We start from the raw sequence: 15,705 nt of genomic DNA, 5'->3' as shown, positions 1-15,705 counted from the left end.
TATGTCTGTGAGGGGATTGAGGAAGGCCCAAGCCCTGCATGCCAGGGAAAAACCCAGCCATGTGTGAGCAAAGCCCAGGTTTTCTCCCTTCCCCCTGCACTGTCCCCCACAATAACTGTGATCCCCAAGCAAACAAGGGCAGTGGAGCTGCCCAAGCCCTTCCTTGCCTCCACAGCAAAGCACCTGTGCACAGATTTGGGAGTCCCACCTCTGCTCCCACCATGGGGGTTTGTTTGTGTCGGGCTGGCTGCCCCAGCCCCAGCCCCAGCCCCAGCCCCAGCCCGGGGCACGGTGGGTGCTGGGGGCTGTTGGCAGGACCACGAGCCCACTCCCATTTCATACCCATCCCAGTCCATCCCACGAGCCCTGCCAAAAGCAGCTGGGCAGCCGACTGAAGGATCAGCTGCATCTGCCTCAGCAAAAGGGGAACCTTTGCTTCCCAGCCAGGCTGGGCAATGCCCAAATCTGGGAGCATTTCCCCAGGTGTGGACTCATCTGCAAATTCCCTGTGGAGTTTGGCTTTGAAGAAGGTGCCACAATCAAAGTGCATCACCTTCAACTGCTGGTGGCCAGGTTGAGGAAGAGGTTGTCATCCTTCATGTCGTCCTTGATGTCATCCTCGCTGTCTCCTGCAGCAGCAGCCCCACCCGGTACAGCTTCTCTGGGGGCTCCTTCTCCTTCCCTGGGGTGAGACCAGGCTGTCAGGGCTCTGCCCAGGGCCCCAGCTGTCAGGGAACCAGGACAAGCAAAACCTGCTTGGATGGCAGCCACCAGGGCTGGGCAGAGCAGCTCAGCTCCAGCACAAGGGCTGCATGTTCCCATCCCATGACCCTGGTGCAGTGACACGGGCTGGCTTTCTTTGCTTCTCATTGCCAAGGCATGTGTGCAGCTGTAACTTACCAGGGCCCTGCAGCACAGTGTGCCTGTGGGTCTCTCCCCTCTTCTAGGGCAGATGAACATCCTGCATCCAAGGATGACAGAACACCTCTTCTAATGAGGGTCTGGCCAAGGGGTGCATGGATAAACACCACCCAATCAGATTTTGGCACTCTGGGGAGAGAAACCAGAAACTGCCCATCAGTTGGAGAAGGCTCCTGTCTGCTTTGCCCCACTATTCCCATGCCCAGGCCATGCTGGATGCGCTCAGAGCTGGGCCTGAACTTTCCCATCAATTCTTGGTTTTGGGGGAGAGCAGGACATGTGCCACCTCCTCAGCAGCTGCCAGAGTGGGATGCTCCCGAGCCCGCTGCTGTCTCCCAGCACTGGTATTCCCCCCGTGCCCAGAGAAGAGGATTCACCTGGAGAGAGCCGTTGTGGCAGCGAGAGCAGGCCCCAGCTGAAGTTCCAGCCCCTCCTGAAAGGCATCTTCCCACAGACCATCTCGTGCAGCAGGATGCCCAGGGACCAGATGGTAGCTGGCTCGCCATGGTACCAGCCAAAGCGGGTCCATTCCGGGGGGCTGTATGATGGTGTTCCTGTGGAATACAGATGGAGTTCAGCAGGGGGATGCTGCTGCTCCCAGAGCCTGGCCCCAGCATCCCTGGGCGGGCGGGGGCTGCATCAGTGGCACACAGGGCACACTGTCCTCTCACCAGCATCTGGGACTGGTGTACAAACTTGGGATTGCAAAAGAAGCCACTGGTGTGGGAAGGGGACAGTGGAAGCCCTGGCTAGGCCTGACCATGACATGCAAAGGAAATACCCACTGCGTGCTGGGGAAAAACCATGCCCTCATTCTCCCTGCCTGCACTGCCCCAAACATATTATAAAGGCAAGACAAACAGGGCAAGTGGAGCAGTCCAAGCCCTTCCTCTTGCCTGCACACAAACCGGCTGGGGCACAGGTTCCGACCTCCCTCTCTGCTACCCCCATCCACGGCTGTTTTTGTCAGGCTGGCTGCCCCAGCCCAGCCCCAGTCCTGGGCACAGTGGTGGGCAAAGGCTGCCAGCAGGGCTGGAAGATGGCTCCCCACCCAGCCCTGCTCTAAAGCAACTCAGCTGCAGATTCAGTCCCCTGAGTGGCAGCAAAAGGGAGAATCCCTGCTGCCACACCCAGCTTGGGCTGTGAGATCATGGGCCATGAGATGCCAGGAGCGGGAGCACAGTCCTGTGTAGGCTCACCTGCAAAGTGAGTGTAGGCTGTCTCTTGCAGGTAGGTGCCACAGCCAAAGTCAATCAATTTGGCCTGCCCGGTGGCCAGGTCAACCAGGATGTTCTCTGGTTTGATATCGCGGTGCAGGACCCCGCAGCTGGTGCAGTGCCGCACAGCCTCCAGCACCTGGCGGAACAGCTGCCACGCCACCCCCCTCAGACAGGAAGCCCCGTGCCCGAATGAAATGGTGCAGGTCCTGAGACTGCTCCGGCCGCTCCAGCACCATCAAAATGTCGTTGGGGAGCTCAACCCACTCCAGCAGCTGGACCACACCGGAGAAGCCACTGGACACCTTGTCCAGCAGGACAATCTCCAGGGGAGCGCTGGTGCTGTCGGGCTGCGGGAGGAGCACGATGCTGTCAGTGGGCCTGATGCCATGCCGGGGGTCAGGAAGCCCTCAGCCAGCCCGGGATGCTCTGCACCCTGCTCTGGCCCCATGCCCGCTCTCCCTCGAGGTGCCCTGGCGGCTCCCACCCTGCCGGGCCTCGGCTCATCCCTGCCCAGCACAGCACCTCGCTCACTCACCAGCTCACCCCAGTGATGGACGCGGTTCCGTGGCACCCTTTTGATGGCTACCTGCAAGCCACGTGCAGAACAGGGCTCAGCTCGCTGTCCACCCTGCCCAGTGCCATCCTCTGCCCGCCTCCTCCCCCCTGCTCCTCCTCCTCCACCCCCTCCTCCTGCGCCCGCCGCCGGCCCCGCCGCTCACCGGGGCGCCGTCCGAGAGCCGCGTTGCTGCGAAGACGCTGCCGAATCCGCCCCGGCCCAGCAGCGAGCCCAGCCGGTACCGCTCCTTCAGGCGCTGCTGCGCCTTCCCTGCGGGCGGGACGCGGCTGTCAGCGCTCGGCCCGGGGCCAGCAACGGCCCCCGAGCGCACCTCACCCGCCCCGGCCCGGCCATCCCCCGGCGTTCGCTCCCTGCAACGGGACAGCGGCGGCTCGGGGCCGGGGGCCGCGCTGCCGAGCGGCGGAGCAGGGGCCGGGCAAGCCGCAGCGGAGGCGGCGGGAGCGGCCGCGCCGCGTGTGTCCTCCGCGGGCCCCGGGAGGAGCCGGGGCCGGGGCCGGGGCCGGAGCCGGGGCCGGGGCCGGGGCCGGGGTCGGGCCAGGCGGAGCCAAAAGCCGGCAATACCACCCCAGCCCCAGGCACTGATCCCCGCCCAGCAGCGCCACCGCCAGCACGGCCACAGCCGGGCTGAGGCCAGGAGGCGGCGGGACGGCCGGGGGCGGGCACGGGGCAGCCCCGCCCGGGGCCGGGGGCGGGCCGGGGGCATGGCCCGGCCGGGCACGGGGAGAGGGAGGCGGGGAGAGGAGGGGAGACCGGGAAAGGGAGAGCGGGAGAGGTACGGGACAGCGGGGGAGGGAGAGGAGAAGGGAATCTGAAGTTTCTTCTCTCGCTGTCGCTGCTGCTGCTGCTGCTGCTGCCGCTGCTGCTGCTGCAACTGAAGCTCCGGGGCCGTTTGTCCCCGTGTCCTTTTGTCCTTTGCCCGCTCGCCCCCGTCCCGAGCCCCACGTTCCCCGAGGGCAGCCCCTGAGCCTGTCCAAACACGGGAACTTTGCCGAGTTCAGCCAAGAGCCAGAGTCTGGACTCCTGCACAGTGGCTCAGGAATCCCCTCGGTCCCTGCTGTGCATTGTCCCTGCTGAGGGTCAAACACTCTCGGAGCGTGTTCCCTGAATGCAGAATTTGTACCTGACCCAAGCACTGGACTTACCTCTCCAGCATTGCTTTCCAAGAAAAACAGGGGAAGCCAAACTGTGTGTAGGTCATGGTATCTTAAAATGTCTAAAACTTGCCAACTCATGGATCTTAGAAGTGAGATCTGTTTGGAATTAATGGGATGGACAACTAGTGCAAGATGGAAAAGGGGAGCATAAAAATAAATCGAGAAAAACGTCTTGAATTGTTTCAATTTTCATTTAATTTCTTAAAAGCTCTTTCAGTTTTTCCAGAATCTTCTCCTCAGTCCTGTTTGCTTTTTCCAAGAACCTTTCCTGAAGAACGAGGTGCAGCTTCTGTCACAAGGTTGCCACCAACTGCAGCTTTCCACACTGTGTGTGCAGCACAACTCTTGCAGCAAAGCAGGACAAATATTTGAAGAATTTTGCAGCTTGTTCTTTTCTTTTCCTTGTGGGCTGGGCAGTTGTGCCATTGGTAAGGTTTTCATTGTTACTGTTCTACCCCAAGAAAACATGACAGGCTACCAAGAACTCCTGGGGAATGCAAGCCTGACTGAATGCAGAGAAAGAATCTGCAGAGCCTGCAGCCAGAAGTGGAGAGCTGTGTGATCATCATTCCAACACCCCCAAGGACATCTTGAAAGTCATCTAGAAGATGAAAATGGGGTGACAGAGGGAGTTTGTTTCTGTGCTCACTTCAGATTCTTCTACATCTCAAATCAATTCTAAAATCTCCATCTAAATCAAGAGTACAATCAGTTCATGAAAGCCCCAGAACAATCTGCACCTCTCAGGAGATGACTGAAAGAATCTGAAAAGGAAAAATGCAGGAGAAATGCATTTCTCAGTACTGCAGTATCTGCCTGCCTGAAACCCTCCTCCATTTCCGCCCCATCCCTGGATCTGTTGGTGTCAGTTCTGTATTTGGTGGTGCCTCCAGCCCTGAATCCCCTCATCTACAGCCTGAGGAACCAGGAGCTCAAGGCTGCAGCGTGGAGACTGATGACTGGACATCTTAGGAAGCATTAAACTGATTGCCAATTTCTGCAAATCACTTGTAACAAAATTAATTTTTGATAGTTCTGTTGGTTTGGTTCTTTGATTTCCCTGTCTTTTTTTTTTTCTTTTTTTTTTTAAATATTCTCCCTAAAGCTAGATGATTGTTTCTGCCATTTCTGACTTTGTTTCTCTCCACCTTCCCTGTGGCCACAGACTGTGACAATGAGGAGCAGTGTTCTCAGTGACTTTAAAAGAACTAAAGGATCTCCCAGCAGAGTTTTCTGCAGAGATCCCTCTATTCTTGCCATCTCTGGAGCTGCAGCAGCAATGTCTGTGTGCAGAGCTGGGGCAGATCAGTGCTGGCACAGCAGCTGTGCCCAGCAGCAGCAGAAGCACTTGGTGTTGGCAGTGCTGCTGCCGTGGCCCTGCCCCGCTGCCCTGGTGGCCCTGGTGTTGCTGCAGGGCCTGAGTGCTCTCGGGGCCGGGCACAGTCCTGGGGGTGGCAGTGCCGGGGCTGCAGCAGGGACAGGCCATGGGCACTGCTGGGGCAGCGCTGACGCCTCAGGCCAGGCCCTGGGGGCTGCAGGCTCTTTGCCCAGGCTCTCTCAAGAACACGGCCAGGCCAATGCTCAGCACAGAAAAGCCCCAGGGTGAGCAGCCCCAGGCTGGCCGTGGGCAGGCTGGGGGCAAACAGCATGGCTGGGGCTCTGCAAGGGCCCTGGGGGAGACGGGAAGGAGCAGCAGAGCAGGGGCTGATCCATCCCCAGTGCGCTGCACAGCCCAGGGCAGCGTCCCAGAGCATCCTCATGGAGCTGCCAACAACATCCCCCCTCTGCAGCCCTGGCCTCTCCCCCAGGTCACACAGGTGCCGCATCCTTGCAGGCACAGCCACAGCAGTACTGGCTCAGGAGCCCCTGTTTGCATTACACAGAGCAGGCAGGAGCACCCCCATGCTGTTGCTGTGGGGACATGAACCTGAGGGAGCACAAATGCCATCAGCCCCTGGGGCCAGCAAGGGCTGGGGGACTCCAGGGAAACCACTCCGGTTTATTGTGACAAACATTTGAGATCACCAAGTCCAACCTGCACGCTAACACTACCTTGTCTACCCAGAGCATCATCCAGTTAACTTAACCACCGCTCCCTCATGTGCTTTCAACCAAACTTCTCCTCCAGACCCCTCATCAGCCGTTTTGGCCTTCTCTGGACACGCTCCAGCCCCTCCATGTCCTTCCTAAATTGGGGACCCAGAACTGGACACAGCACTCAAGGTGTGGCCTCACCAGTGCTGAGCACTGGAGAAGAATCACTGCCCTGCTCCCGCTGGCCACACCATTCCTGATCCTGGCTAGGAGCCATTGGCCTTCTTGGCCACCTGGGCACAATGCTGCCTCATGTCCAGCCTGCTGTCTATGTGTCCCTGCAGGTCCCTTTCTGTCTGGCTGCTGTCCAGCCACTCTGTCCCCAGCCTGTAGCACTGCAGGGGTTGTTGTGGCCAAAGTGCAGGACCCGGCACTGGGACTTGTTCAACCTCACCTTGCTGGATTTGGGCCCCGGATCCAGCCTGTCCAGGTCCCTCTGCAGAGCCCTCCTGCCCTCCAGCAGATTCACACTCACACCCAGCTTGGTGTCATCTGCAAATTTGCTGATGGTGCACTCAATCCCCTCACACAGATCATCATGCACATACTGAAATCCTCACTGGCTGGCTCTGGTCCCTCAGCCATCCTGTGGGTGCCCTGTGATGGCTCTCAAGGTGATTTGTTCCATAACCTTGCCAGGCACCCAGGTCAGGCTGACAGGCCTGGAGTTCCCCAGATCCTCCTTCCAGCCCTTCTTGGGGATGGGCTCACACTGGCACCTCCAGTCCTCTGGGACCTCCCTGCTGATCCAGGACTGATGGTAAATGATGGGGAGCAGCTTGGGGAGATCATCCACCAGCTCCATCATCCCTCTAGGATGGATCCCCTCTGATCCCAGAGACACCTGTGAGCACCTGAGTGGCTCAGCAGGTCCCCAGCTGCTTCCTCCTGGATTCCAGGGGGCTGTTCTGCTCCCTGTGCCCATCTACCAGCTCAGGAGAACACTTGTCCTGAGGATGGCCTGTCTTATTGTTGAAAACTGAGGCAAAGAAGGGGTGAAGTACCTCAGCCCATTCTTCATCTTTGGTAATCATATCCCTCACAGTAAGAAATGCAGGTTGTCCTTACCCCTCCTTTTGACATTAACGTACCTATAAAAACATAATAATTAACCTTCACAGAAGTATCCAAGTTAAGTCCTAACTGAGCTTTTACCTCTCTAATTTTCTTTCTGCATGACCTAACAACATCCTCAAACATTTCTTGATTTACCTGCCTCTATGTCCAAAGGTGCTGCACCCTCTTTTTAATCCCTAAAAATATCCTTTTTAATCCCTTTTTAATCCCCCTTTTCCTTGAAAAGCTCCATGCCCAGCCAGGCCAGTCATTTCTCCCTCTGGGTCATCTTTCTGCACAAAGGGGGCAGCCTACTCTTGCCCCTTCAAGATTTCTTTTTTGAAGTGTTTCCATCCTTCCTGGAACTAGTTGTTTTTAAGGGCTGTTTTTTTAAAAAAATCAATACCTGATTTGGTACTCCCCAAATCTGCATCCTCAACAGGCCAAAGTCTGCCCTCAAAAGTCCAGTGTAGAAGATTTATTGATGCCCCTCATTCTTTTACAAAATATTTAAAAAGTCAATAATTTCATTGTGACTGTGCCCTAAAGAGCCTCTGACCAGCACTTCTCCCACCAGCCCTTCTCTGTTCATGAACAGCAGGAGACAGAGCTTTCCTTGGGAGTGGGAATTGCAGGAAACCTCCCCAAAGTGCAGCTTGGAAGGTTCAGCCTGGAGCTGAGGAGAAAGCAAAGTCCCTGCCAGGGTGGAATTGTGGTGCTCAAGGTGTGGCAGCGTGAGGCTGGGCCATGGCCGGCTCTGTGTGCCAGGAGCCGGCAGCGCTGGGTGCAGGGAGCCCAGGGAGGGCACAGAAACGCTGGCTGAGAAATGCTGGGGCACAGTGAGAGGGGCGAGTGCAGCCGGCCAGGGCACAGGAGCAGCACGCACAGGGGGCACAGCCTGCAGGACAGATGGCCAAGGGCTGGGCAGGGCTGGCAGGGCCACAGGCACCCAGGCCTTTGTGCCCTGGGCTCGGGCAGCGCCTCTGGAGGCCCCACAGCAGGAACTTTCCTGGCAGGGGCTGCACTTTGGCTCTCCCTCGGCCTCCCTGGCCAGGCTGGCAGGGGCTGCAGGTTGATGGCATTTGTCCTTGCTGCCCCTGACATCCCCCTGCCCCACAGAGAGCCCCGAGCCACCCATGAGGGACAGGCCCTGCTGGCCCAGGCTGGGCTCAGGGCTTGGCCTTTCTGCTTCCCCCAGCCAGCCCAGGCCTTGCTCAGCATTGCAGTTCCCTGCCTGAGCCTTGGGCTCCCTGCACTCCTGGCCTCAAGGATCTGCTCTCAGCAGTCCCGGGGAGCCTTTGGCACTCCCTGCCCTCACTGGGGCCCAGCCATGTTCCAAGGCACTTGGAGTTTTGCTGCTGACTCCTTGAGCAGCTTCTTCATCCTTCTCTCAGTGCCTGAGGCTCCTGGACCCAGCCCCAAATCCACCGTGGGGCTGATTAAAACACAGAAAGCCCTCAGGAGCTCTTTGTCTCCCTTCAATTGTCTTCAAGTTTGCAGGGCTTGTGCAGTGATTGGAGTCAGTTTGGAGTTCTGTTAAGGAGGAAGATTTCAAAGTGCACCAAACACATGATGTTTGGATTTAATCATATGGGTGGTTTTTTATTTTTCAGTTGAGAGAAGAGGTGATAGAAGCATTCCTGAAGTGATCTTGATGCTGAATGTCTCCTTAGGAGGTCTGGGCACAGAGAAGAATGAGCCCCTTGCGGGCTGACCGTGTTTGGACAAGCTGCTCCTCACCCCCAGCCTCACCATGTCTGACTTCCCTCACCTGGGACTGACATCATAAAACATAAAAAAAGTGTGCATTTTTTAAATAAATAAAATTTATTAATTAAAAAAAAAAAATTTTAGTTTTTTTAATTTATATCAGTATTACTCTATATTTTTATTACCTTTTATATTTAATAAAAAAAAAGTATACATTTTTAGCAATCAAAAAAATTGGTTGTCATTGGTTTTAAATAAAACAATTCCCTTCATTTATTCATTCACCACTACTACCCATTTATTTCTCCTTAATGCTAATTTTTGCTATTTTTAGATCTTTTGTCATATTTTTTATTATTTTCTCAGACAGGGTAAAGGGGGCCACTTAGGGGTCCCTGGAGATGTTTCTAGGGCACATTTGGGGCAGTTTGGGTCTGGGGAGGGAATTCAGAGAGAACTTGGGAGTCTGGGGGACACTTGGGGCAGCTGGGTGGGCACTTGGAGGGGCACTCAGAGATTCTGAGGGACAGTTCAGGGTCAAGGGGAGCACTTGGGGGTCCACAGGAGCTTTTGGCGGTCAGGGAGGGGAATTTGGGGCCCTTCGGGGTCCAGGCGGGCCCTTGGGGGGCTCGAACGGGGCTCTCTGGGGCACGGGGGGTGACGGGAGTTGTAGGCGCGGGTATAATACGGTTTAATCGCGCCGCGGAGCATCACGGGAGTTCTAGGCACAGCTGCAATGGCTTTTGGTGATGGCGGGGCATGACGGGAGATAAAGTCCCGGAAGTGGTGGGAACGTGGCGTTTGGGGGTCGGGAAGGCACTTGGTGGACACTTTTGCGTCCGAGCCACAAATTGAGGTCCTCAGGGGGAACGCACACTGTTTGGGAGCATTTAGGGGGCGCTGGGGGAGGTCCAACCAGGCTGTTTAGATTGCATGGCACGGCATCAGTTTTAGGCGCGGGGCTGTGTTATGAGGGGCTCTGGGGCCGCGGGGGATGAGAGGAGATGAATTCCCAGAAGCGGCTGTACCGGGCATCTGTGGGGCTGGGAGCACTCAGGGGATCCGGGGACTCTTTTTGCGGGGTCCCGAATGGGCTCTGAGGGGCACTGAGGGATCCTGGAGGGTCAGGGGGACACTTATGGGACAGATGGGGGTGGATACCGGGGTGGGCTCTGTGGAGCGCGGGGCATGACGAGCGTTGCAGTCCCGGCTCCAGTGGGGCTCAATTGCGACTGGAGCATGACAGGAGTTGTAGGAAAAACGAAAAGATGGCACTGACATCAGGCTCTGCCCTTGAGGCCCCGATCCCTTGGGCTGTTTGGTTGTGAGCGGTGATGGATGGGAGCTTTGGCAAATGGGAGACGGCAGAGGTGGGAACAGCCCATTCAATCCCTCCAGTCCCTCTCAGTATTGCCCAGTTCATCCCCAGTACAACCAAGCACATCCACTATGCCCCTCCAGGCCCTCCCAGTAGAGACCATTTGTCCCAATACACATAAGTTCATTCCCAGTCCCTCTCAGTTCCTCCCAATGCCATCCACAGTATGCCCCAGTGTCTCCCAGTCTTCCCTGCAATGTCCCATGCCCCAGTGTCACTCCCAGTGTCACTCCCAGTATATCCCAGTATGTTCCAGCATGTCCCACTGTGTCTCAGTGTACCCCCACAGTCCATCCCAGTCCATCCAGATTCTCCCTCAGCATTCCTTGTGTTCTCAGGTTGTCCCAGTCCTCCGCAGTGTGAATCCCAGTATATCCCAGTGTCTCCTACAGTGTTCCCAGTGTTTCCCAGTATGTCCCAGTCCTCCCCAGTGTTTCCAAGCACAGTTTAATTTCTCAGGGTTGCCGTGGCAGCCAAACCCAGCAGTGGGGTCAGGGCAGTGTCCATGGCCACAGCCCCTTGCAGTGGCCCAGTGCAGCTTGGGCTGATAATCCACCCTCACAGCTGGCCCAGGGCAGCCTGCAGTGGTTTTGGTGGCACCTTGGGCTGGCACACACCTGAGGAGTGTGTCTGTGTTCAGTGGGGAAACTCAGGAGTCTGAGATTGCTTCAAAAAAGCCCAAAAAGGGAAAACCCCTCTTAGGCTGAGTGCAGCCAGCTCTACAAGCACAGCAGGTCCCAGGTGAGTGAGGACAGACAGGATGGGGCTGGGGAATGTGGAGCAAGGCTGTCCACACTGGGTCAGAGCTCAAGGCACAGCTTCTCTGAGCAGGCCAGAGCTCCTGAGGAGAGACCCTGGGTCAATATCAATCACAGAATGCTGCAAATGCCTCTGCTCTGAAGAGAAATGTAATAAAATAAACCCTTTAAAATAGGCATGTGTATGTCTTACAAGCTCTTTGAAATATTTCTCCATAATTGGACTTGGAAAACTTTAATGACTCTCTCAGGGCTTTGGTGTTGTTTACATCAGACTTAGTTCCTGAGAGAGTGTTCAAAGAACTTCTCTAAAACTCAAAGTTAAATTTAAACTCTGAACTTTCTTGAAGTTTTAATGGGTCCCACTGAGGGACATGACTGAAAAAGTGTCCCCAGGTTGCAGCCAGAGCAGAACACTGGAGGCAGTGATGACAGCTGGGGACAAAAAAGGCAAAGGTGTCTCTGGTGCTGAATAAACCTGGATGTGTTTCAGGAGTGCAAAGGGCCAAGGCCTGAGCCCCAGCCCCTGGCCAGGCACATCCTGTCTCTCCCTCATTGCTCAGGGCTCTTCCCAGGATGGGCTCTGGCATGTGGGGATGTGCAATGCCAAGGGCAGCACCATGGGGCGGCCCCGGCCAGGCTGCTGAGCAGGGACAAGCAGCCACCCTGTGATGTCACACAGCCCCTCGGATGTCACACAGCCACCTGTGATGTCACAGCCCACTCTGCAATGTCAAACAGCACCCTTGTTTTGTCACAGAGCCAATTCTGGGATGTCACCCTGGAATGTCATGCAGCTGCATTGTGATGTCCCAGAAGACTCTGTGATGTCAGAAAGTTGCTTTGGGATGTCACAGTCTGTTCTGTGATGTCACAGTCTTCTCTATGATGTTACTCCGTCACGCGGTAATGTCACAACTCACTCGCTGATGTCACAGAGCCACCAGCTGTTACGTCCGGATCTGCTCTATGGCCTCATGCCCTACTCCATGATGTCACAGACAGCTCTGTGATGTCACAACCCCCTCAGTGATGTCACAAAACCCTCTCTGTGATGTCATACTGCCACTCTGTAATGTCACAGCACACACTTTGACCTCAGTCTCCTCTATGATGTCATACAGCCATGCCATGATGTCACAGCCTGCTCTGAGATGTCACACAGTCTCCTCTATGATGCTGTAGCTGCTCAGTGACCTCACACAACAAACTCTGTGATGTCATAGCCCAACCTGTGACCTCACACAGCCCACTCTGTGCTGTCACACAGCCCCTTGCTGCTCTGTGCCTCTAGGACACAGCCACAGGTGCCGCTGTGACACAGCCCCCTCTGGGACATCCCCCAGCCCCTGCCAGTGCTGAGCCCCTGTCAGCTCTGGCTGTGCCCTGCTGGTGTCCCTGAGCTGCCCTGGCAGTGCCCCAGCCCTGCTGGGCTGTGCCCAGGAGCTGCTCCTGGCTAGAGCTGTCTCTCTGCAGCGCTGCCCTTGCCAGGAGCTGCCTCTGGGCCAGGAGCCCGGCCCAGCTCAGCAGCACAGACACAGCACAAGGACTTTAATGACCCTCAGGGGCTTTGTGCTCTTTGCATCCGACTCAGTCCCTCAGAGTGTGCTCAAAAACCTGTCAACATCTCAAAGTCAGATTGAAAAACAGAAGTTTTCTTGAAGGGTTAATGGTGCCCATTGAAGGACACAACTGAGAAAGTGTCCCCAGGTTGCAGCCAGAGCAGAGCACTGGAGGCAGTGATGACAGCTGGGGACAAACAAGGCAAAGGTGTCTCTGGTGCTGAGCAAACCTGGATGTGTTTCAGGAATGCAAAGGGCCAAGGCCTGAGCCCCAGCCCCTGGCAAGGCAGATCCTGTCCCTCCCTCCTTGCTCAGGGCTCTTCCCGGGTGGGCACTGGCATGTGGGGATGTGCGATGCCAAGGGCAGCACCATGGGGCAGCCCCTGCCAGGCTGCTGAGCAGGGACAAGGAGGCAATGAGGCCCCAGGCCTGCGAGGGTCACTTGTCTCCTGCTCCTGGCTCAGGTCCAGGGCCAGCAGCCATGGCCAAAGTGCTGCCCAAGTTGGCTCTGTCAGGGCCTTGCAGCTGCTGCCCATCCCTGTGCCCTGTGCAGCCCAGGCTGTCCTACGGTGTCCCTGCCCTGCGCCTCTGTCCCTGCAGGCTGTCGTCATCCCCCGGCTGCCCCACCTGGCTGGCCCCTTCCTTTGCTGACAGCTCTGCCTCCTGCCTGCCTCTGCCTGCCCACACAAAGCCTTGGGCTGCTCCAGGCTCCTTCTGCACCACAGCCCTGCCCTGGGGGAGGAAACTCCTTTCTCTTCATGTCCAGTCTGGGCCTCCCCAGCTGCCCTTGTGTTGTGTTCCACTGCAGTAAGCAGCAAAACCACTCCCCCAGACCCCAGAGTCTCAGACCTCAGGCAGGCATCGATGACCAACAGGGAAAGGAAGGCAATAGGATGGGTCTTGGTTTAGCAAAGCCCAGGATCCTTTATTGTGCCAGGGACCAAGACAAGAAATGAAGGGGGAGAGGGAGTGGTGGCTTGTCATGGGTTTTATATGACAGGGTAGGGGTGGAATTTAGGGTCAGGGTCCAATAGCAGAAGGAGCAGGGGACTGCAAAGGAGTGGATAGAGGAGGACAACCAATGGAAAAATCTATGGCGGGGACTTTGCAGTAGAATTTGGACCAATGAGAATACAGAAAAGGAAAAATGTTCTGTGGCCACTCCTTTTTTGACCAGATGGGCTGGAGTGTCATTTCCTGGGCTTCCAGGGGCACATCCAACAGAGTGGAGGGGCAGAATCCTCTTTAAATCACGCTCCTCACTTGATGCTCTCTGTTTGGGGAGAATCCCTGCTTCCTGGGGCGGGGGACCTTCAAACCCTTGGTGCCATTATTTCTTTCTCTGGGTGTTTTATACAATGAAGAAAAACTCCAGCCTCTCTGAAACCACCCTTCAATCCCTCTCGGGCTGCTCCTGTTCTGTCCTCATTCTCCACACCACTGAGCCCAGAGCCACCACCTTCTACCTGCTGGTTATGTGATGAGGCATCCAAACCCCATCTTGGGAGATTTTTGGTTACTTTCCAAGGTCTGTGAAAATGGAAAAAATAGTGATCATCATTATTTTGTCCCACATCTTGCAGTAAAAGAACAAGAGTCAATATCTCTCAACTGAATGAGGGTGGATTTACATTTGTTAGAAGGAGAAATATTTTACAATGATGACAGTGGCACAAAACTGCAACTGTTTTTCCAGAGAACTGGATTCCCCATCACAGGAATCACAGGAATTGTCCAAGAGCAGGAGCTTTGTGCAGCCTGACCCAGTGAAACAACCTCATCCCCAAGGACAGAATTCCTGTTGTGTGGGTTCTCTGATGTGCTGGGTGCCCTCACAACGCTTGTGGCCAGAATGTCTGCTGAGGGCAGCCAGGCTGCTGCAGGGGCAGTGACCTCACAGCCATCACCATGGCAGCCCTGTGCCCTGGGCCTGGCTCTCCCCTTTCCTCTGCCCCTGCCTTGTCTCTGCTGGCATGAAGAGTTTTGTCATTCATATCTTGTCCCCAAGGTGCTGGGGCCAATGGCTTCCCAGGCAGGCTCCTGGAGCAGAAGTGGCTTTTCAGAGCCCAGGCAGAAATGAGCCCTGAGGCAGCAGCTCTGCAGTGCTGGCCACCAGGCCAGGCTGCCAAGGGAGGCTTCTGGCCATGGCCTGCAAGCAGCTGCTGCTGCCAAGGTGCCTTTGGTGCCTCAGGCTCTGCCTGGCACAGCTCCCAGCACAGCACTCTGCCCTTGTACCCGAGCCCTTCCCTGTGCTGGGGCTGGCCTGGGGCTTTTCCTGCAGCGGGACCTGCCCTGCTCCTGGCACAGGAAAGGCAGTTCCTGCTGGAGCAGGAGGCTCTGCCTGCAATGGGCTCCAACAACTCCAGCCAGGCCCTGTTGACATCAAAATTGCTTCCTAGAGCACTATATTCTAATAATTGTTATAGCTCCTATACTGTGGAGTAAATAACTCTTTTTTTTTTAATTTAATCTGTGGTGCAAACAAACCATTCTGTCAAATCATGATCAGAATCAATCAGAGCTATATTTATGTAAATTTATCTAGAATTCCATCGATAATCCTGTGGGACAAATTACATTAAGGTTCAATTTCACCTGTCCAATCTTTTACACCTTTGACAAAGTCTGGGGCTGGGATTGGATCCAGCTACCCCCACTCTCCTGTAATAAAATAAATTTTGGAAGTCTAGGGGCCCTGCAGGAGTTTGAGGATCCATGGTGGCTGTTGCGGGTCATTTCTCCATCTCATGACTCAGCAGCAGTTTCTCCAATAAAGAAATAAAGCTTTTGCCTGAAGCTCCCACTGTGCCCATTACAGGAAACCCTGTGAGTGTCTGGGACATCCCAGCTCTTTGGCAGCCTGGGGACTCCTGGGATGTCACCATGGAGCCCCCATGAGTGCCTGTGACAGATGGGTGCCTTTGCAGCCCAAGGTGCCCTGGGATGTCACCATGGAATGGCTGTGACTGCCTCTGAGCACAGGGCTCTTTATCATCCCCAGAAAACCCTGGGAGGTGTCCATGGAGCCCCTGTCTCTGGCTGTGACATTCCAGCACTTGAACAGCCTGGAGACTCTTGGAAAGTCCCCATGGAATCCTTCTGAGAGCCTGTGACAAATCTGATCCTTAGTGGGCAACCACCACCAGGACCCTGTTGCTATGGGTCATGGGATCCCAGATCCACAGAATTGGCTGAGCTGGGAGGGACCCATCAGGATCCTGGAGTCCAACTGCTGGCCCTGCACAGGACACCCCAACAATGCCAGCCTGGGCCTG

At 55.9% G+C, this 15,705-nt stretch overlaps 1 protein-coding gene across 1 annotated transcript in view; it reads right to left on the bottom strand.

Annotated features, from left to right (window-relative positions):
• The window catches only part of LOC135305610 (zinc finger protein 850-like), a 179,042-nt gene that overhangs the window by 149,379 nt on the left and 13,958 nt on the right, over positions 1-15,705 (bottom strand).

The sequence above is a fragment of the Passer domesticus genome, chromosome 8 (assembly GCF_036417665.1).
Source record: "Passer domesticus isolate bPasDom1 chromosome 8, bPasDom1.hap1, whole genome shotgun sequence".
Taxonomy (NCBI): domain Eukaryota; kingdom Metazoa; phylum Chordata; class Aves; order Passeriformes; family Passeridae; genus Passer; species Passer domesticus.
The sequence above is the reverse complement of the archived record's forward strand: the minus strand, read 5'-3'. Positions and strand labels throughout refer to the sequence as shown.